This window comes from Paramisgurnus dabryanus, chromosome 12 (assembly GCF_030506205.2).
Source record: "Paramisgurnus dabryanus chromosome 12, PD_genome_1.1, whole genome shotgun sequence".
NCBI classification, from domain to species: domain Eukaryota; kingdom Metazoa; phylum Chordata; class Actinopteri; order Cypriniformes; family Cobitidae; genus Paramisgurnus; species Paramisgurnus dabryanus.
In genome coordinates, this window is record NC_133348.1 from 25,852,668 (window position 1) to 25,874,650 (window position 21,983).

The window sequence follows — 21,983 nt, forward strand, 5'->3', positions numbered from 1 at the left end:
TAGATAATTTATTATAGCAGAATTTTGGGTGTGTACTTTAAAATGCCAGGCGCTGTCTCTGGTCTGGTCTCTGTCGTGGTTGGATAGTGCAGTTTAAGGGGCGGTAATATCCCCTTCTGACATCACAAAGGGAGACAAATTTCAATGACCTATTTTTTCACATGCTTGCAGATAATGGTTTACCAAAAATAAGTGACTGGGTTGTTCTTTTTCATGATAACTACGTTGATAGAAGCACTGGTGGTCCAATTTTAGCATTTAAACATTGAAAAAGACAGATTTTAATGATATGTCCTTTAAATACCACCAAATATTTCGACATATAAATAGAATTAATTTTATTTGTCTTCATAAATTAGGTCACAAACATATCTGTTGATATTGTACATTTTAGTACCTCAAACATATAAATAAATATATTTAATTTAATACTTGTCACATTTACAGAAATAGATTGTTTCACACGTGTGTTGCTACGGTTACGCGCCCGGCCCGAAGTTAACTTTGTTCTGTGTTTGTTTATCAGTCTGGCTAACAACTAAACTGACCTCTGGAACAAATACCTTGTAGAAAATAAAAAATGTTTCGGTTTCCAAAACACGAGGGGAGAATTTTAGGATCTGTAGCTAAACTTGTATAAATTCATTTTACACAGTAACGTGAGCTCAGTGTAGTTGTTGACACATATTAGCTTTAGCTAAAGTAATTTACTGGTTATTTATTTGTTTATGTTGTTGCCACTGAAACCGTCTATACATGTATACAATGCGGAGTGAAATCTTTAAAAAAAAAAAACGAAATAAGAACTAAAACTAGAATTTGAGTTAAAGAAAGTATAACACACTAAAATATAAAAACTAAAATATAAATCTGTTTATAAATGTAAACACTAAAGTTAGCTATTAGCTAACTTCTTATATTTTAAAATAAACGTACTAAAGCCAATATCTGGACTTACAACACAATTCATTTGAAAATACTGAAATTCCAAAATTGAAAAACTGAAATCTAGACATGATTATCTTTAATGAAAAAACTGTTATCACTAAAATGCATTTATATTGTTTTACCGGACATTTATATTAAATGTTTTATTCATGTACCATGGTATTACTTTTAAATGCCGGGTAAAAATCATGCTTGGATACAGACATCAAAATAAATATTATAAAGATTTTTCATGCCACTCCCACTTACATTTCTAACAGTCTGAGCCCCTTTGCCTTCATGTGGAACCCACCAAAATAATGACATATTGGCATCATATTACATATGAAATGGCTTTTTTTATTACGACTTGTTTAATTGTGCCATTAATGCATTTGCACAAATGCCTTATGTTACAAAATTCATGTAAATTTAAATCGTTAAAATATATACCGTAAGCAATAAAAATGACATAAGCAACAGTCACATGATTGATATTAATGTTTAACGCTTGCAAATGCAATAATGCTGTAATCTACACTTTGTTTATTTTCAACTTTTTTAATTGCAAATATAAAAAAAAATATTTTTATATAAAATTATCAGAGCAGTTGTCTCCAGCCCTGCTCCTGGTGAGCTACCATTCTGCAGACTTAATTTCCAACGCAGCTCCAACACACCTGTCTGTAATTATCAAGCAACCCTGAACACCTTGATTAGCTGCCTCAGCTGTTTTTAATTGGGGTTGGAGCTAAAGTCTGCAGGATGGTAGCTCACAAGGAGCAGGGTTGGAGACCCCTGTATTAGACGAACGCATTTTTGCACAAAAGTTTATTTTCAGTTCAAGTTTATTTGTCATATGCATATTAGTACAGAGTACCACAGCAATGAAATACGATATGCCTTGGCACTCTCTCAGCATTAATCAATAATTTAATAATTTAATTAAAATAATATTAAAAGAAAAAGAAAAAGGAAAAAAATAAACATCCAACGACATAGATACAATGGCTAAGACCAAACCTCAACCCTCCATCCTCTCTCACTATCATTAAGTGATCTTATGACCTGTGGGTAGAAGCTATCTCTAAACCGTGATGTGCGTGTAGGGATGCTCTGTAAACGTCTTCCTGATGGAAGTTGGGTAAAAAGGTTATGAGCCGGATGACTAGCATCCTTTAAAATACTTAGGGCCTTCTTAGTACTGCGTCGCCAGTAGATGTTTTGGAGCGATTCTAGTGGAACACCGATAATCTTAGATGCAGTTTTTACAACCTTTGATAAAAGATTCAATTCATGTGAAGTAGCCCTGCCAAACCACACTGTAATGTTGCCTGTTAGTATACTCTCAATTGTGCAACGATAGAAATTTTTTAAAATATTAGATGACATACCATATTTCTTGAGACACCTCAAGAAATAAAGCCTCTGATGTGCCTTCTTAATAGCGAAATTAATATGAATAGACCATAAAAGAGAGTCTGAAATGTGGATGCCTAAAAACTTAAAATCATTTACAATTCCAACGGCAGAGTTATTAATATAGACAGGTGTATGTGTGGATTTATTCCTTCTAAAATCTATAATGACCTCCTTAGTTTTTCCCACATTAAGGGACAGGTTGTTTCTCTCACACCACATGATCAGATTATTCACCTCATCCCTATAGGCACTGTCATTATTGCTGTCAATAAGTCCTACCACCGTAGTATCGTCCGCAAATTTCACAATAGTATTTGTGGGATGTTTTGCAGTACAGTCATAAGTGTACAGGCTGTATAATAAGGGACTAAGACAGCAACCTTGAGGTGCTCCGGTATTTAACACGATAGAGGCTGAGTGTGTATTGCCAACCCTAACTGTCTGGGGGCGGTCTGTTAAAAAGTCCTGTATCCACCTGCAGATGGAATTACAGAGGCCCAGATCTGTCATCTTAGATATTAAAATAGAAGGTCTAATGGTATTGAAGGCACTGCTATAATCAACAAACAGCATCCTGACATACCTATCCCTCCCCTCTAGGTGTTGAAGTACAGTATGTAAAACTAAGGATACAGCATCATCCACAGCTCTGTTTGATCTATATGCAAACTGTAATGGATCAGTTGAAGCAGGAATGCAGCTGTTAATATACTGTTTCACAAGTAGTTCAAAGCACTTCATAATCACAGAAGTCAAGGCAACAGGTCTAAAATCATTCATACAGGTGGCAGTTGTTTTCTTAGGCACTGGAATTATAGTTGATTTTTTAAAACAATTCGGAACCGTACAAAGCAAGAGAGACAGATTAAAAATATCAGTAAAAACAGGTGCAAGTTGATTATAACATGTCTTTAAGACTCGTGGAGTAATGCCATCAGGCCCCGCGGCCTTTCCTAATTTCACACCTCTAAAAACTTTACGTGTCTCAGTAACGGAAACCTGATAGGCTTGACTTCCAAAAGCATCTGTATCTATAGATAATATGTCTCTGTACGTGTTTCCAGTTTGAGATGTTCCCCGCGTCAATGCCTTTGCAGCGCATTCAAAACGAGCATAAAAGTTGTTAAAATCGTCTGGAGTGGGAGCAGAGCTTGCTATGATACTGCTAGGTTTGGCCTTATAGTTAGTGACCACTTGTAGGCCTTGCCAAACCCGCCTAGAGTCCCCTTCAGAACAGTATCGCTCTACCTTATCCCGATGTTGTTTTTTAGCAGACTTAATTGCATTTCTAAGGTCATATCTCGCACTCTTGTAACGGGCATCGTCCCCAGATTTAAAAGCCACTGACCTTTCATGTAATTTCGCGCGAACGTTACTGTTTACCCACGGTTTTTCATTAGGGTAGACACGAAAAGTACGCGTGGGAATACAGCTGTCCACACAGAATTTAACATAATCAGTAACTGTATCGGTGAACTCATGCAGCGTATTGGAATCACTAAAAACTGACCAGTCAGTAGAATCGAAACAATCTTGCAACATAAGCTCACCTTCAGTAGTCCAGCGCTGTACTGTCCTCACAGTGGGTTTCTCCCTCTTTATCTCCTGCTTATACGCAGGAAGCAGCAGTACAGAGGAATGATCTGATTTCCCAAAGTGCGGCCGGGGGACAGATTTATAAACTCCCTTGATGGTTGAATAACAATGGTCAAGAGTTTTCTTACCTCTGGTAACACAGCTGACGTGTTGATAATATTTCGGTAGCACTGACTTCATATTACAATGATTGAAGTCCCCGGCTACTATGGAGAGGGCTTGCGGATACAGCCTCTCACACCTGTTAACAACATCGCCGAGCTCATCCAAGGCTGCCTTGGCATTAGCTTGGGGAGGTATATATACTGCAGTGAGTAGCACAGATGGAAATTCTCGTGGTGCATAAAACGGCCGACACTTAATGGTAAGATGTTCAAGGACCGGCGAACAGGAACGAGAGATCACCACCGCGTCAGTGCACCATGAGTTGTTTATCAGAAAACACACACCTCCACCTTTAGATTTGCCAGTCATGTCCTTCTCTCGGTCCGCACGAAATACGGAGAAGCCGTCTAAGTGTATGACGCTGTCGGGATAATCCGATGTTAGCCATGTCTCGGTAAAGCAGAACACACAGCAATTTCCCATATCCCGCTGAGCAGTAATGCGGCAGCGAAGCTCATCCATCTTATTACTGATAGACTGCATGTTTGCCAGCAGCATGCTTGGTATTGAAGGCCGTGTAGGTCGATTCCGTAGCCTCGCCAGCAGTCCTCCGCGTCGTCCTCTCTTACGTCCATATCGACTTTGAGTTCCAGAGCGCCAAATTCCTGATGTTTTAATAATATCCACAGGTATCATAGATGTTATAGACAATTTTGGAACATTTTGTCCAATGTCCAATAAAGTCTGTCGATCATAAGTAATAATAAGGGAGGACATAGGCTGTATTATCAAGCTAATAAATAAAGTTAAAAGTAACACTAAACGTAGCGTGAGAGAGGCTCGTAGCGTGTCGCCATGCATCGGCGCCATCTTGAAGTTTACCTTGTAAAGCTATGTGAGCATATGACTCCGTGCACCTGTGAACTCTGGCGTTGTACCAAGATGAATCTAGATATCTATAACGTCAAGACTGTCACATTTTGAACCATTCATTTTCTTCACAGAAGAGGTTAACTGCACATTACCATAATGGGGTTTGGAAATGTTCTGAATGTTTTAATTCTTCAGATAGCAAAATGCTGATGATGTCTGCAACTGCACTGTTGTGTCTGCAGTGCTTGCCGCCTTCATTAAGTAACAAAGTGGCAAAAATCTCTGAAAAGTGACAAGGATGCAGCACAGAACTGATAATATTGTGTATATTAAACAGATAAAAAGAGATTAATGGATGCTTTTTTGATTTAGAGGTTGCATGCAAAATCCATTTGGCACATGTCCCCTCAGTTTGAATGAGCATGACGCCTCTACTTGTATATAATGGTTCTAAACCTTATTATTAAATTCTCAGAAATAACTTTTGAATAAAGCGTATATTTCATATATATCAACACATAATCATAAGCTTCTTTATTGTGGCTGCACACAGCACAAATGACCAACAGCTACCCATTTATTTTAACAAAGCTAAAACTACAAATGGAGATCAGTGTTTCAATAAAGCTGCATACAAAGCGGAGGGCTGAGTTGTTTTGTTATGGCCTCAGCATGTTAAAGAGTATTCTTGAACTGAGCCACAGCATGACAGCTGTGTCTTTCCCTGAATGAACTCGAAACAGCACAACTTTCAGCTCAGCAGGTAAAAAAACTGAATAATGAATTACTGTCGTTTAGAAGGTGTCTGTGACATTTTAGTAATTCAGCCTCACAGAGGGAGAAACACAGAAGAAAAGCGCTAAGCTAACAAGGACTGTGGGATTGTGACTCTGTGTAAAAATGTTTTGTGCTTGTTTCTAGTCTGGCTCTCATATTTGTGCATAAAACGTGTGCAAATGTGCACAACTTGTTTGTACATATAAGAACATTTGTATGAGTGAATAAGGCCCAATTAGAAGTATGAATCTGTTCTGTCTCTTTATTTCAGTTTATTTCATAGCTTATGCGGAGAACTTTACTTTGATGGATTCACGAGACAATGTAGGAAAGAGGGGAGGGGTAAAACAAGGTCAAACATTAGCAGGGTAAACAGATGGAGGTGAGTAGAACATATGAGCAACAAAAATAATTAATCAGTCTTTCAATGGCCTATCCATCACAGTCTAAGTGCTGTCACACCAAATTATCCTCCTTAATTCTGAACTTTAAGCAACCCCACACCAATGCTCTTCTTCACTGGATGGTTGTGGTGTCCAGGGCTTTAGTGCTCTATCTTGAATCGATTCAGATTTCCACTGCAATTTGCTGATCCCAAACTGGGAGTACCTATGCCTGCACCAAGTGAAGTTTAGAGAAAGTGAATCTGGAAAAACTGATGCAATGTTTAGTTGACAGACATCCATCTCCTGTATTGCATTCAGTGTTGGGTGTAACTAGTTACTAAGTAATTAGTTACTGTAATTTAATTACTTTTCCTATGAAAAAGTAAAGTAAGGGATTACTCTTATTTTTCTTGTAATCTAATTACAGTTACTTCTGATGTAACTAACTGTGTATGGACTGTAAAACAATTATGTATACTTAAACACAATAGTGGATTTAACATGGTTTTAGTTTACAATTCTCACTATTAACTGGTTGATTATTATTAGCATTAATATTAATGAGATGATGGCTGTATATTAATACTTAATAGCACATATTAATGCCTGATTCTGCAAAACCTTATTCTACATCTTTAACCCTCCCCATTTCTACCAATACTTAAATTAACAACTTCTTTAGTATTAATAAGCAGTAGTTGGATATTGAGGCGAAAGTAGTTAATAATTAGTTAGAGAGAATTGGACCCTAAAGCGGGACCAGAATAATTTATGTACTTTTATATATTATTTCTTCGAGCCGTTTCAAGCCTATCCTTGTATCATACCTGTATACTAAATAGGATTTAGAAAGTAATTAGTAATAAGTAATTAAATACTTTTTGGAGAGAGTAATTTGTAAAGTAATCTAATTACATGATTGAAGATGTAATTAGTAACTAGTAATTAATTACTTTTTTTGAGTAACTTACCCAACACTGATTGCATTCAGTGTTGGGGAAGTTCCTTTGAAACTGTAGTTAGGTAAGCTAAAAGTAGCTAAACTACAGCCAAGCTTACATCTGAAATAGTTAGCTACATTAAAACTACTTTGTTTCTTTTACAATGACATTATATTACAACTAACTGAATATACTTTTTAATAAACAATGCTTTAAGAAAAGGATTTGGGGTTTAAAACAATGTCATGTTATACAATTATAATTTTTATTTTTTATTGTTTTAGTTTATCTCAAACTGCAGTCCTTAACATTGACAATGCATAGGCATAAAAAAATAAAAAATAGGGCATAAAAATGTCAGCACTTTATGATGTCGCTCTAATATGAATCGTTATTAATAATTATTATAAACGAACTAGGTATGTAATTAAATTATGTGGTTTGATAAAGGCATTTCTCTAAGTATAATACAAGTTCTAGATTTCTTTTTCTGTTTGATGCTAAACACTGGCAGATGCTAAAAGCAGTGGCGCAAACACAACATTGGTATACTTATAGGTTTGTTACAAAACTGTGGCAGGACAATTTAGATTCTGGAATAATGGGAAACACGGATTTATCACTGCACTTAAAAAAATAGAATTAGACATTTGATATAGAAGCAATAAAGCTGGAGGATTAATTTAAAATGGCTATTACTTGTCATGATTCACGAGGCGGAGAACCCAGATGCAGACGTTTAACACAAAACTTTATTAACAATAACATAAAGGCCCGTGGGGGGCAAAATACTGACAAAACGAACCAGCACAGGACAGCAAACACAAGGGCACTAAATAGGAGAGTAAATGATGAGGTTGCAGGTGACATGAATTAAACAATAATAGGATAATTAACAAGGAGACAAGGGGGCGGGGTCAGGAGACGAGACCGGAAATAACGGCACAAAGGCCTTGTGCTAACACAGTGGTTTTCAAACTGGGGGCCGCGAGATGGTGCCAGGGGGGGCCCAGTTTAATGACATTTTATGAAATACATTAATTTATCATGAATTCTGTGTAATTAAACCTAAAAAATAAGGCTACTAACCAAAAGCACTACTTTTTGTATAATTTAATGTTTTTTTATTAAAATGTTGCGTTTTAGATCAGTTTTTTGTCACAAATTTTCTTTGGGGGGCCACGAAGGAATGCACCGTACACAAGGGGGGCCACACGCTGAAAAAGTTTGGGAACCACTGCCATAAGGAACAAAAACTATTACAAGAAGGCAGAACATGACATAACTTACCTATTATTGTATCTGCTGGAAGTTTTAGACGCAGATGGACAAATCTTTGGTTTGCACAGATTAAATATGAACATATAAGCTTATGGCACACAGTCTAAAAGGGTGTGTCCGAATCCATTTTTGCTAATTTAACGACTGGAAAATTTTTTACAGTCTAAAAGGGTTGTTCCTGTTCTCGTAATGAGTAATGTGCGTGTTTTGGGCATAACGTGCAATAAACCAATGAGAGTCTCATCTCCCATCCCCTTTTAAAGCCAGTTGCGCTCGCGCCATATTTAGATGGTGTATTTTGTAAACTGAAAAACTAGGTGGAGACCACCAATTTAAGATTGATGTAAAAAAAATGGTTGTTTTTTACATACAAATCTTGGCTTCTCTTTAAAAGTCATTTTCTTTTAGTCATGGAAGTAAAATTAACAGGCTTTTAATTGCTTTAAATGGATGGATAGATAGCCTACTCAGTGTTATCTCAAAGAATAATTTACAAATATGCAAAAAAAGGTTTGTACTTTAAAAATACTTTATTGGTAACAAACAGGAGATAAAGAATTTACAAACGTGTGGAGAGCCAAAACGCTTCAGCACTCAGACAGCCCCGTGAGTGTTTTGAAAAGGATTACTTAAAAACGGTCCTCATCTCATCATATCCAGAGGTACAAAGTCCTCATATACAATAAACTTGTGGGGTAGCATTAAAAAAACATTTTAAAATAGATGCAATATTTGCATTTGTTTAAAGCAAAACATTCAATTATCAGGCTACAAGTGAAGCAGCTCTTTACGCCTTCTTAATCTCGTAATCGGCCCTCATTATGATTGAGTTCAAGAGACTCAATAATAATCTTTTACATTTTAATTCTTTGATTTTTATATTTAAAAACATTTGTGTGCTTTCCATGTGTGTAATAAGAAAACACACGTTGTCGTCTCGTTCATAGGTGCATATTACAAATGCACTCTTTAAATAACAAAAACAATATTGTGCCATTGACTTCAGACTGTAGACCAGGTTTTAGTTGGTCAATGGTGTAGTCTATTTTAGTTGCCTTAAAATAGCAACGCGCCAACAATGCGCCTGAACACACCTCGTTTTCAGACCAGCACGCCCATGGGCACACAAATAGGTGCAAATTCATTTGCTATTTAAACAAAGTGATGCTGGACATGAAAATTATAAATGCACCATGCTGAAACTAGCAAAAAACACTTGCATGGGCCGTAACTGTTTCTTTAAGAAACATGGATTTGGACAGATATGGCCATGGTCAATTCATCTCTACATATTCAGATTTTTTCGTCATGCCGCTTCATCACAGACATTATATCGAAGTTTGTCAACCTCTGCACTCTACGTAATTATTAGACAACCTCCGCGTGACAAAACAAAAGATAGCAGTATGAACAATTTGAGTTTGTGATTTAAGAAGAGAAGACAACGCTGCTGCGCTCTATCATTGCGCTGCTAAGAGGCATTGTGGAGGAGGCACAACGTAATGTAGCATCTGGTCTCGCTACACTGCTAATTGGTGGAAAAAGTTTTACTTACGGTTAAAGCTACACTGTTTTAAAAGTAACTGAACTACCGTCAAGTTACAGAGAAATTCAGTCGCTAGTTAACTACTCCCCAAAACTGATTGCATTGCAGAATCTAATGCATTCCCTGGGAATCGAACCTATGACCATGTGTTGCTAAAATTATGCATTACCAGTTCAAGCAGATTGACAGCACAGGTCTTGTCGATAAGTACAAAGTGGAGGACGATAACGCAAAGGCCCTGCATCTTTTTCTCATTCATCTATGTCTGCCTTTCTTTGTGTTCAACAGCTATTGATCAAGGCTCTAGAGGAACCACATCTGACTCATACTTTCATGAAGACTAGAGACCGTAAGAGAGACAAAGAGAGAGAGATCATGAGAAAGAAAGCATGAGAAGTTTCAAATTAGATTAAGAGAATAAGAGAAAGTTACAGAAGCTGTCAGAATTGGTCAGAGAGAGAGAGAGACTGCGTTCTGCATCAGTAGGATCGAGATCGGCTCTTTGAAGTAGCGGTTCAGTGCATGAGAAGATGAGAGCAATGCTGGCTTTGCATATGCACTGCCTCAACCAAATGCTTACTCAGACATAAAGACTGCTAAACAAAGAGTTGTGTGAGGAGACAAAGCAATACAGAATAACAATATACCTCTGCACTTGTCCTTGCGGCATGAATGAGCATGCAAAAGGAGCTCAGAAGATCTTGCATGCTGGTTTGCTGTGAGAAAGCCTGTTTGATGCTATTTTGTTTTGTTTCTTCCTGCTTGATGGTTCACACAAACATGCAGGCTTGCAAAAACGTGTGTTTTATGGTGTAACATATGATAACCACTGTGGACACTAAAAGGAAAGAAAATAAGACACCCAACAAGGCCTGGAGGGAATATGTCTCCGCTATTGTCATATAATGTCACCATAAACTTCTTACAGTCACCCTAGAGCATAGTAGTGACTCATGGCTTTCTCTTTGTAGGGACTAAACTTATTGGTTATCAGGCTTGTGACCACTTTCACAACCAAAAGGGTCACTTCACATCTTGCAAAGATTTGTAATTAATATGACATGAATGGTAATGAAAATGAGCTGTTCTTTAAATACGCTGCTCCATGGTTTAAAACTGTTCCACAATTCAAGGAAAATTCCACTTTCAAAAAAAATGTAGTAACATTGTGTACTAAGACCAAAGGAAAATTTAAAGTTGCAATTTTCTAGGCGATATGGTTAGGAACTTTACTCTCATTCTGGTGTAATAATCCAGGACTTTCCTTGCCGTAACATGGCTGTACCAAGCGTAGGGATATTACGCACTGCCTGAAAATAGTCCCCTGGGTTACTTTTGATAGCAGGGGACTATTTTCAGGCGCCGCATAATATCATTGCGCCTCCCGCAGCCATGTTACGACAGCAAAGTCCTTGATTATTACGACAGAATGAGAGTATAGTTCCTATCCATATCGGCGTAGAAAATCGCAACTTTTAATTTTCCGTCAGTCTTAGTACACAATGTAACTACAGAAGAGTCAAGTTTTAAATAGGAAAAATATCGAAACTCTCTGGTTATTTTTTTGCGCGATGCTAATGGTCTAATCAGATTCAATGCATTATGCTAAGCTATGCTAAAGTGGTAGCGCCAGACACGGAGATCAACTCAATGGATTCAAAAACGGTAAAAATCAAGTGTTTAACTGTAGGGGAGCTGGAAGATGAGCATATTTTCCAAAAAAGTAGAGTGTCCCTTTAATGTCTGTGCCAGTGCAATATGTGACTCAGCCAACTGATATTCATAGCGCATCAGAATGTATTTGTTCAATTTGATTCATAGAAAAGCAGTAGATTCAGATCAGCTGATGCCATCCAGTGGTGAAAGCCTCTCGTTTCTTTCTTCTCTTTTATGCTGAAAATGGCTTCAGCATTTATGGGCGCACGCCACAGATGCTTTGCAGTGCAAACTAACTTCATTGCTTAAATATGCAGCTGGCTCTTTGTCAACATATCAGTCAATATAATGTATTTGTGAGGGACAAACATTTGAAAATGTTTAGACATGTAGTGAGACAAATAGTGAGACATGTCAAAAACTGACAGGATTTGATTGGACCTCTTAAGTGCTCCTTACTATTCAAAAGGATCATAAATTGTCAATGTCATGCTTTAGTTTATATCTCAAAAGAAAAGAGCATGAAAACTATACATAATGGGAAGTATGAAATACATGAAGTGTGAAAGGGTTATGAAAGTGAAGAGGAGACAGAACTGGCATTAACCCCTTCAGACCCTGCGTCCACTGGAATGGACATCACATGTTTTGTGATTCAAACCAACAAAAATGCTGATCAACCAATCAAAATAAGGCACACTGATTAAACACCTGAAAATTCAGGTCTGAAAGGGTTAAAGAAAAATCACAAAAATGTATTAATGATTTAATATCATTTTTAGGGGTAAGGGGTAAAACGGAGAAATTGGATAATTGGGCCTAAATGGTGAACAAATGGGACCCCAGCTTTCTGGTTAAGCTTCCTGTATCTTAGCTATTTCTTCTGAGAAAAAGATTCAACAAGATATCTCGATTTCACAAACTGAGCTCAGATTTGTCATGTCTGCAATTAACTTTGCAATTTTATTCAATACTTTTATTAATATATGTTTAAATGATCAAGGGGTGGTTTCCGGACAGGAATTATCTTAAACCAGGACTAGGCCTTAGTTGAATTAGGAAATATAACTAGTTTTAACAAACATGCCTTGCTTAAAACATTACTTGTGTGCATTAAGAGGCTAAACAAAGGGCACTGATGTATTTAAAAATATGTCAGTGCAAGTTGTTTTCAGTTTGGACAGCTCTTACATTTATTTTAATCTAGGACTAGTCTAATCCCTGTCCGAGAAACCGCCCCAACTGTCTAGTTTGTATCATTACATTTTTCCATTTCCTTGAAATCTTTAGAAGGAACAGATCTATGCATCATACTTAAATGAAACAAAACTAAGAAATCAAAGCCCCTGAGCTATTAAAGAGCAACTTCCAAGCAATAAGATTTTCCTCACGGTGCCTTGTAAATTTATAGACTAGATGAGCGAGAGCATCACTGTGTAAAAACCAGATTTAAATGGTATGTACATCAGAAGGAGAAATAAGAGGATGGGAACAGAGAGACTGAATCATTTCAGTCAGTGGGTTACAGTAAATCCAGAGTAAAGTCAAAAGTAATATGATAATAACAGTAAAAAAAATGTTTTAAACAAATAGGTAGGAGTTTGGACATTCAATCTGATTTCCTCTGTGTTTCTTTTTTCCTCTCTAATAAGACAGAACTTTGTTGCTACGGTAACAGCTTTGTCCATTTCATTTAAAGTCCAAAAGGCTTTTTCCACATGGCTCAGTCTGATGATGAAAAGGGAACTTCTTGTTTTCTCAAGGGATCAGATGCAGAGTAACTGATGGACAATGCACACCTACACTAAATGAAGATCATTAACACATTGTCCCCATGTCTTGTGTTTGCAAAACCTAAAGTGCCTCATTTAAACACACAAATATCTACCTGACTGGGTGGAAAGATTTGCATAACCCCGTCCAAATGTGTACTTAGAGAATGATGGGGTAATTTTTATTCTGGATGTTGTATTCATGCTACTGCCATGTTGTGAAGACCCTGTGTTTTAGGGACTGACATTTCAAATATAGTAAGGGGAGTAACATTTCCTTCACATGCTTGAGGTATTTATCCAATTACAATGCACTGGATAGCTGGCCAATCAGAACACACCACGCTTTTCAGAACAATGAACTTTGTAAAAATTAACGCACTTCAGAAAGGCAGAGCATAGATGAGCAACAATAATGTATGGCATGTGGAAAAAATAATGTGCTTTTTAACCTTAAACACATTGCACTACACCAATTACACAAATAATGTTCTTTTTAGCAATGTCATATGACCTCTTTAAACACACTGTGAGATGCATTGCAGCGTCTGCCAAATGCATAAATGTAAATATATAATTTGTGTCAGTGAGAACAAAGAGCACTTTGAAAATTGAATATGTTAGTGCATAATAATGAGCAATTACGTAATTATTGTCCTCGGTGTGTTTAACAGTGTCCAGGTTAACAAAACAATTTTTCCAGTCATTCACATAAATTATCTGAAAGATTCTGGAACCTTTGGTAAAACGACACTAAAAACTGCTTGTTACACAAACCTGGGCTCTTACTGTGTACACACATTTGATCTTACACACATGCATTATACAAGAGCCGGTAACAAAGTCCCAGGTTTTTTATTGTTGTTTATATGTCGATGTGGTGCTTTAAATGTGTTTTAAGACAAGCCATGTGCAAATTCATTGTTCACTCAACATGTCCTCACTATACACTTTTTTTTATACTTTTATTAAATGCACTGAGTTCAACTACATTAAGCTTGCTTCACCCTTACACACATACACACGCACATCAAAGACCTACACTGTAAAAAAATTCAGTAGAAATTACAATGTTATTGCAGCTGGGTTGCCGGTAATTTACAGTAGATTTACATTTATGTTATTTACTGGCAAGAATTTGTTCAAAGTTCAATAAATTTTAAATATTAACAAGTCTTTATCTTTACAGAATAAAACTATACAATAACAGCCTCATGCAAAGCATTCTGGGAACCAGAAGTCATCATTAACCTTTTTCTGGTTTTTGCTTCAGATTTTGTTTCCCAGAATGTTTTGCTTAATGCTGTTTTTTTTGTTTTACTCTATAAAGACAAAGACTTGTAAATGTTTAATGTTCATTTAACTTTGAAAAAAATGTTGCCAGTTAAAAACATACATTTAAATCTACGGTAAATTACCGGCAACCCAGCTGCAATTTCTACGGAATTTTTTTACAGTGCACTGTAAAAAAAATCCGTAGAAATTGCAGCTGGGTTGCCGGTAATTTACCGTAGATTTAAATGTATGTTTTTTACTGGCAATATTTTGTTCAAAGTTAAATGAACATTAAACATTTACAAGTCTTTGTCTTTATAGAGTAAAACTAAAAAAAACAGCATCAAGCAAAACATTCTGGGAAACAAAATCTGAAAAAAAAAAACCAGAAAAAGATTGATGATGACTTCTGGTTCTCAGAATGCTTTGCATGAGGCTGTTATTGTATAGTTTTATTCTGTAAAGATAAATACTTGTTAATATTTAAAATTGATTGAACTTTGAACAAATTCTTGCCAGTAAATTACATAAATGTAAATCTACGGTAAATTACCGGCAACCCAGCTGCAATAGCATTGTAATTTCTACGGAATTTTTTACATATATCCGGCTAATTGGAGTGAAGGGAAGTTATTCATATTCTGCCTCCGTCTGCAAATATTCATGAAGGAGAAACACACACACCCCATACTTATGAGTGTAAATTTCATGTCCTTCTTTATACAATAACATTATCTACACACCCATGTCAGAGCAGCTTAAGGGCCATGAAACTGTAAGGAGCCAAATGTTTTAAATCAGTTAATTAAGGCCAAGGCATGTATACATACAGACACACACACATACACACACACGCACGCACACAATTTAACCCGTACTCAACCATTTAATCCTAACAACCCCGCAAGCACAAATTAAAACCTTTGTTTCATCCCCATCACTCACACGCACACACAAAGTCCAAATTTTAAAATAGGTTGTTCATATCTAACAATCCTGAAATCCCACCCAGAATCCGAAATGTCCCACAGCAAGGAATATATTTAATCACATTCATACTAAAAGCCACATAGCATGTCGAGGAATGCCTTATTTCAAAGCGTAATACCTTAAAACGTTAAGACAGTGTAAGCTGTCCATCCACGTCCAGAAATCGTATGCAACTTGCCCTGCGGACGTACAGCGTTATGCAAATATGACTAATCCTCGCAGCCAACATCTAAATACGACTGTTATTATTTTTTTGCCTTATGCCTCCACCTCTCACCTCCAGAACACACATCGGCTTGTTAGCGAGTAACGTTAAGCCTGTTTCATCATGCAAACCAACGGACTCCATTTTCATTAACGCACGTCCACAATTTCCACGCGAGTAAAGCTGTCAATCACAGAGAATATTAAATGGATGAGGATGGCTTTTTAATCACTATAAGTGAAGAGGAAGGACAGGTGAGATTTCCAAAAGCTTTCTAGTATGATCCCGCACCATCAGTCTATATATATGATAATGAACATCGAAGATTCAAGACGCCGTGGTGAGGCCACACAAACTCCAGCAAACACCAATGATACATATACACACACGTGCAGGATCAAACGCAATTATTCCATCCAAGCCTGACAGCTCCGAGGAGATGCAGGTAAATTGAAGAGAGATACTTGAAATTTTCCCTTGGATTTCATATCGGATTATGCTAATGATCTGGGAGTGTATTGCAAGTATCTATAATGGAAAATGCTTGATGTAATCACAAAGACACTTCACTAAAGGAGATACCTGGCCTAGTGTTAGTCTCTATGGTATTTCCTATCTAATTATGAATGTAGGTAGCATGCTGCAAACACGTACACACACTCCATCAGCACACACGTGTGCTATACTGTATTAATTAAGTGGAGAGATGAATAAATAAACATGACAAAAGTATCTCATTAAAAAATAACACACATACCACCCGCCAGACCCCATTCCACCTTATCACCTCCTCTGCGTGTGTGTGTGTGTGTGCATTTTTGCATATTAGTGTTTCATATCAAAGCCTCGGTAGCTGCATGTGTCCGTGACTTCCACTTGAGCTCTGTCTGTTTCTTTAACCTTCTCAACCTCTTTTACTCTCTCTCTCTCTCTCTCTCTCTCTCTCACACTTTGCTGGGCAGTTTTTCAATCCAGTGTCCTACAGAGCAACAACACTTCTTCGAAGGTGAGAAAAGGGTTGTGGCCTGTGTCTGCCTGCATCTTGCAATATTTACTTTTGAGGTACTAATATGAACTCAGCTAAGGACCCTTTTGTCCTTTTTGACATCAGTGCTATGCATGTATTGTAGGGAAGCATGTACATTATTTTAGACATTTTAGAAACATGCTCTGGTGGTCCATTTAGATACAGTATTGTTTTTAATGGATTGTTTACACTATGGTAGAAGGGTCGACAGATGACTTACAGAATGAAGGTAACAAGGTGATAAAATTAGCCATTACTCAACGAATCAGTTTAATTATTTTTATCACACAGTTTTTGTAGGCAAAACCCAGAAGCGAGTTAGCATTTTAGCACTTCCTGTTCTATCTCCTGAAGTCAATGGGTTGGAATGATGTTATGGTTAAATGTATTACAGTCAGTGGCGGAGCCAGAGGGGTGTCCAGGGTGGCACTGGACACCCTTGACATATCACTGGCCACCCCGTGTGCCACCCCAAATTTAATGCGCTACTTTCCCTTAATCTTTATGTTTTATTTTCGACGTGCGGCAGTGCAGCACATTGTTAAAAACAAACATTATGAAACATAACCCTCCCTGCGGTCGTGGCGCAAACTCTTTATTTTTCAATGACTGCACAAAGAGACTTGCATTACTCTGCTGATTTGGACATGCAGATATGATTTATACATCATTTAAAACGTTAAAGTGTAATTTTTTGTGTGTCTATAAAAACTGAATGTTGTGCTTTTCACAAAATTAAGAAAATATACATAATGCGCGTTCTGTTATCTCTCCATCGGTGACGTCTTTTCAAAAACGAGTCAGAAAAATTACTGTAACTTAACGAATACTTTTCATACCATCAGAAGATAAATGTCATGTCTACATAATTCTTGGAATCTCTGTAATCTCTTATGATGTAAGTGAAGTCGTAGCCTACATTGCTAATACTACATGATTTCACCGTATATGCTGGAAGTGTGGTAATTTTCTTGTGGACTGAATAAAGTCTAAGACTGCCAATTCTTTTTACAACAAAACCCAGCACCATGTTTTCATTCTTGACGTGATCTTTATAGGCTACTGTATGATTGTTAATTCGACTGGATTGCAGATTGAACTTGAAAGCGCGACGCGCATATCCAGTGCAGGTGCACAGCCAGAGCTTAACGACTTCATTTTCGCATCTTTTTGGCTTAAACGGACAAATGCTATGACAAAATAGCTGAATCAAAATAGTCTTGGTGATTTTCATACTAAACATTTAGTTACTGTACGTCTTAAACGAATGAACATTTTATTGCATTCGGTCTTAGCCTAACCTGTTGAAGTCTCCCTTACATTAAAGTTAATTAAATATCAAAAGAAAAAAGAAAACGTTTGCATCTTCTGTATCTTCGTAAATAAAGATTAATCCAAACATCATTTGTGTTGAGCTCTGCTATTTGAAGTAAGTTTAAGGTTTATCATGGAGTTTAGATTTCCTGACCTTTTGCTTCATTAAAGGGATAGTTCACAAAATCATTTTTACATCCTTATGTTGTTCTAAACCTGAACGAATTTCTTTTTTCTGATGAACACAAAAAATATATTTTGATAAATGATGGTATGCACAGCTGTAACCATTGACTTCAATAGTATGAATAAAAACAACATGATGGAATTCAATGGATATACCATTAATTGTGTGCTTACCATCATTTATCAAAATATCTTCTTTTGTGTTTATTAAAATAAAATACAGGTTTAGAACAGCATAAGGGTGAGTAAATGATGACAGAATTTTCATTTTTGAGTGAATCCCTTTAACAGACAGTAAATCAGAAGTAAGAAATACAGTAGAAAGATTTAAAATTCACCCTTATTATGTTTACATCTAATGCGATCAAAAGATTAATTTATGCTTTCTTGACACATGGTTACACGTCATTTTCTTTTATGGACTATGTGTCACAGGAGTGACGATCTTTTAGGCGGAACCAAAAATTGGGAAGTTTTGGTTCCGCCCGGATGTTTCCGCCCGGGCCGGTAAGAGCAAACACCGGACATCCGGCGGCGTCGCGAACGCTGTAATCAGCTAAACTACACACAGCTGGGAACTATTAAGGGGAGCGCCGGGTGATTGGAGGAGAACAACACCCAGGGGAGTATTTAAGGGCAAGTGAAATCATAGTCTGGGCTGATGTTATCCACTGATGTGTTGGTGTGTATTGTAGTGCTGAGTTGAGCTCGCCTAATACGCTATATTCGGATCGTTGTATTGCTCTCTCTCTCCATGTGTGGATTATAGATCGATGGAAATGAGGACATTGAAGACCTTATAGGTGAAGTACTAGACGGACACTGACACTGGTTGAGAGAAACGGAAAGAGAGGAAAACTTACCGCTGTGAGTATATATATCTGTGGGAAAAGTGGTGTTTGCGGCTGGAAAGCGCCCTGTCTAGATGCTTGAGTTACTATTTGCATGAAGACAACCTAGGACGAAGAAAGACAGAGATCGTGAGTAACCAAAACCCTTGAAGTGAGTGTTTATATATATATATTGGATTGATTCATTGTTTGAGTGTTCTTAAGAGAGATCGAGTGGCCCTACCCCTGTACCAGCGTGGTGGGTGAGCCAAAGGTTTCCGTGGGAAAGCAGCTACAGCAACGAGAACAAACAAACGCTAGGCCATCTACCATCTCCCTATTCTCGCCCAGAGCGACGTGGAAGAGGACGGGTGTCTATTGTTGTGCACTGAGCGTGGTGGGGTGAGTCTTTTGGAAACTTTCACTTGAAGTGGTGCTGTGTAATGCCGTGTATTGCAGTGTGAGTGCTGTGTCTTGTTTGACGTAATCCCGTTTCCAGTCACTCGTCCCGGGACGGTGAAGAGGAAAGAACGGCGCTAGGAAAAACCTGTATAATACTGCTGTAGTGTGCTTTCAAATTCCACAGAATTACAGAGTGGCGGCGGAGAACTGTGCGAGTAGCAGTGTGTGTGAGTACTGCATCCATCATTGTTATCTTACTCGTGTTCTTTCATCCTCACAGAGTAGAGGCGGGGGAGGTCCGCTGGCCCGAGGTCCCAACGAAAGGGCGCCCCGGTCCAGTTTTCGATTGACCAACGGGTCTCGAGGAACGGGCAGCGCTCGACCCGGTGTGCCGGCGTGGTTTTCCTTGCCCCTCTGTTCATCAACGAGTTCGCCGAGAGGGTCTTGGCCCCCGGCGTTTCCATTACAAACCATTGCAGAGTCATCTGTGGAGAGGAAGAGAGCCAACGTGAACACTGAGATATTGAGTGTGGAGAGAGCCATATCTACCTAGAAGCTGTAATCAGCGTAGAGGTGAGCAAACGTCTTGAGAACGATTCATTGTGTCCCTGTGTCCTAGCAGCCATCGGTGGAGAGAAAGAGAGCCAACGTGAACACTGAGATATTGAGTTGTGGAGAGAGCCATACCTACCTGGAAGCTGAAACCAGCGCAGAGTCATCTGTGGAGAGAAAGAGAGCCAACGTGAACACTGAGATATTGAGTTGTGGAAAGAGCCATACCTACCTAGAAGCTGTAATCAGCGCAGAGGTGAGCAAACGTCTTGAGAACGATTCAGTGTGTCCCTGTGTCCTAGCAGCCATCGGCGGAGAGAAAGAGAGCCAACGTGAACACTGAGATATTGAGTTGTGGAGAGAGCCATACCTACCTGGAAGCTGTAATCAGCGCAGAGGTGAGCAAACGTCTTGAGAACGATTCATTGTGTCCCTGTATCCTAGAGTCATCTGTGGAGAGAAAGAGAGCCAACGTGAACACTGAGATATTGAGTTGTGGAGAGAGCCATACCTACCTAGAAGCTGTAACCAGCGCAGAGTCATCTGTGGAGAGAAAGAGAGCCAACGTGAACACTGAGATATTGAGTTGTGGAGAGAGCCATACCTACCTAGAAGCTGTAATCAGCGTAGAGGTGAGCAAACGTCTTGAGAACGATTCATTGTGTCCCTGTATCCCAGCAGCCGTCTGTGGAGAGAAAGAGAGCTAACGTGAACACTGAGATATCGAGCTGTGGAGAGAAAGAGAGTCAACGTGAGCACCGAAATATTGAATTGTGGAGAGGGCCATACCCATCTAGAAGCTGTAACCAGCGCAGAGGCGAGCGAACGTCGGGGAGTCGACTCACTGTGCCCTCGTGTCCTAGTTGGAATCTGCGAAGAGAGAGAGAATAAGGAAGGCGAGTGAGTCAACGAGCAAGGACTTGTGGAAAGTAGGCGGTGCACCGCCGTGCGCCGAGTCAAGGTACACCAACAAAGAAAGACCCATACCAGCACTCATTGTGTTTTTATTCTGCCTCCAGGAAGGAAGAGGAGCGCGCCACGAGTAGAGGGAGCCCGAGGCAGGAGCCCGTTCCCCCACGTACGACCCCCCACCCTTAGTCATTCATTGGGCCGTGGCCCCCCCCCCTGGAGGACAGAACCCGAAATTAGTTTTAATTTCCCCTTTCCCAGTCCCCCTTATATTTTAATTATTTAATTCAATAAAGAACATTTTAAACTTACTTGTGCTCGTTGTTGTCCGGTCATTGGGTTGGTTTTGGGGACCTCCTCGAGGTGGACGTTTAGCAGGGGCGTGGCTCATAGCACTAGTAGCCAGCCCCTGGCCGGTGACAGATTTTGGCGTAGTCGGCAGGGCTCCACCTCGAGTTGAGTAACCAGACTAGCCCAATGACCGACAACGCAGGGCCCGCAGCCCAACCCCGTGCGGTGCCTGTCTTTATGGGCAGCCCTTGGGTCCAAAAGTATGGAGGAATAGAGTCGGAAATACGACTAACGGAATGGAAGGCCCAGTTGGAGTATTTAGCCGACCTGCAAAGCCTTAGTGTAGCCCAGCGGCTCCAGTTCGTATTAAACTCCCTAGAGGGGGAAGCGCGGCGAGAAGTACAGGCCGCCCCTGAAGCTGTCCGAGCCAGTGCCCAAACTATATTTCAGTTCCTTACCGAGCAATATGGTGATCACACCCCCGTAGCTGTCCTCCGTTCCCAATTCTTCAACAGTAAACAAGGCCCCCGACAACCCATTAGAGCTTTTGCCCTGAGACTGCGAGAGCAGTTCACCCGGCTACAGGCCCGCCGCGATCATGGATTGGGAGATGGAGAGACTTTGCTGCGCGACCAATTCCTCCTGGGGATGAAAGAGGGCCCCGTGAGGCAGAGTTTGAGGGTCCAGTTTCGCAGAGACCCCGACCTCACATTTGAAGAT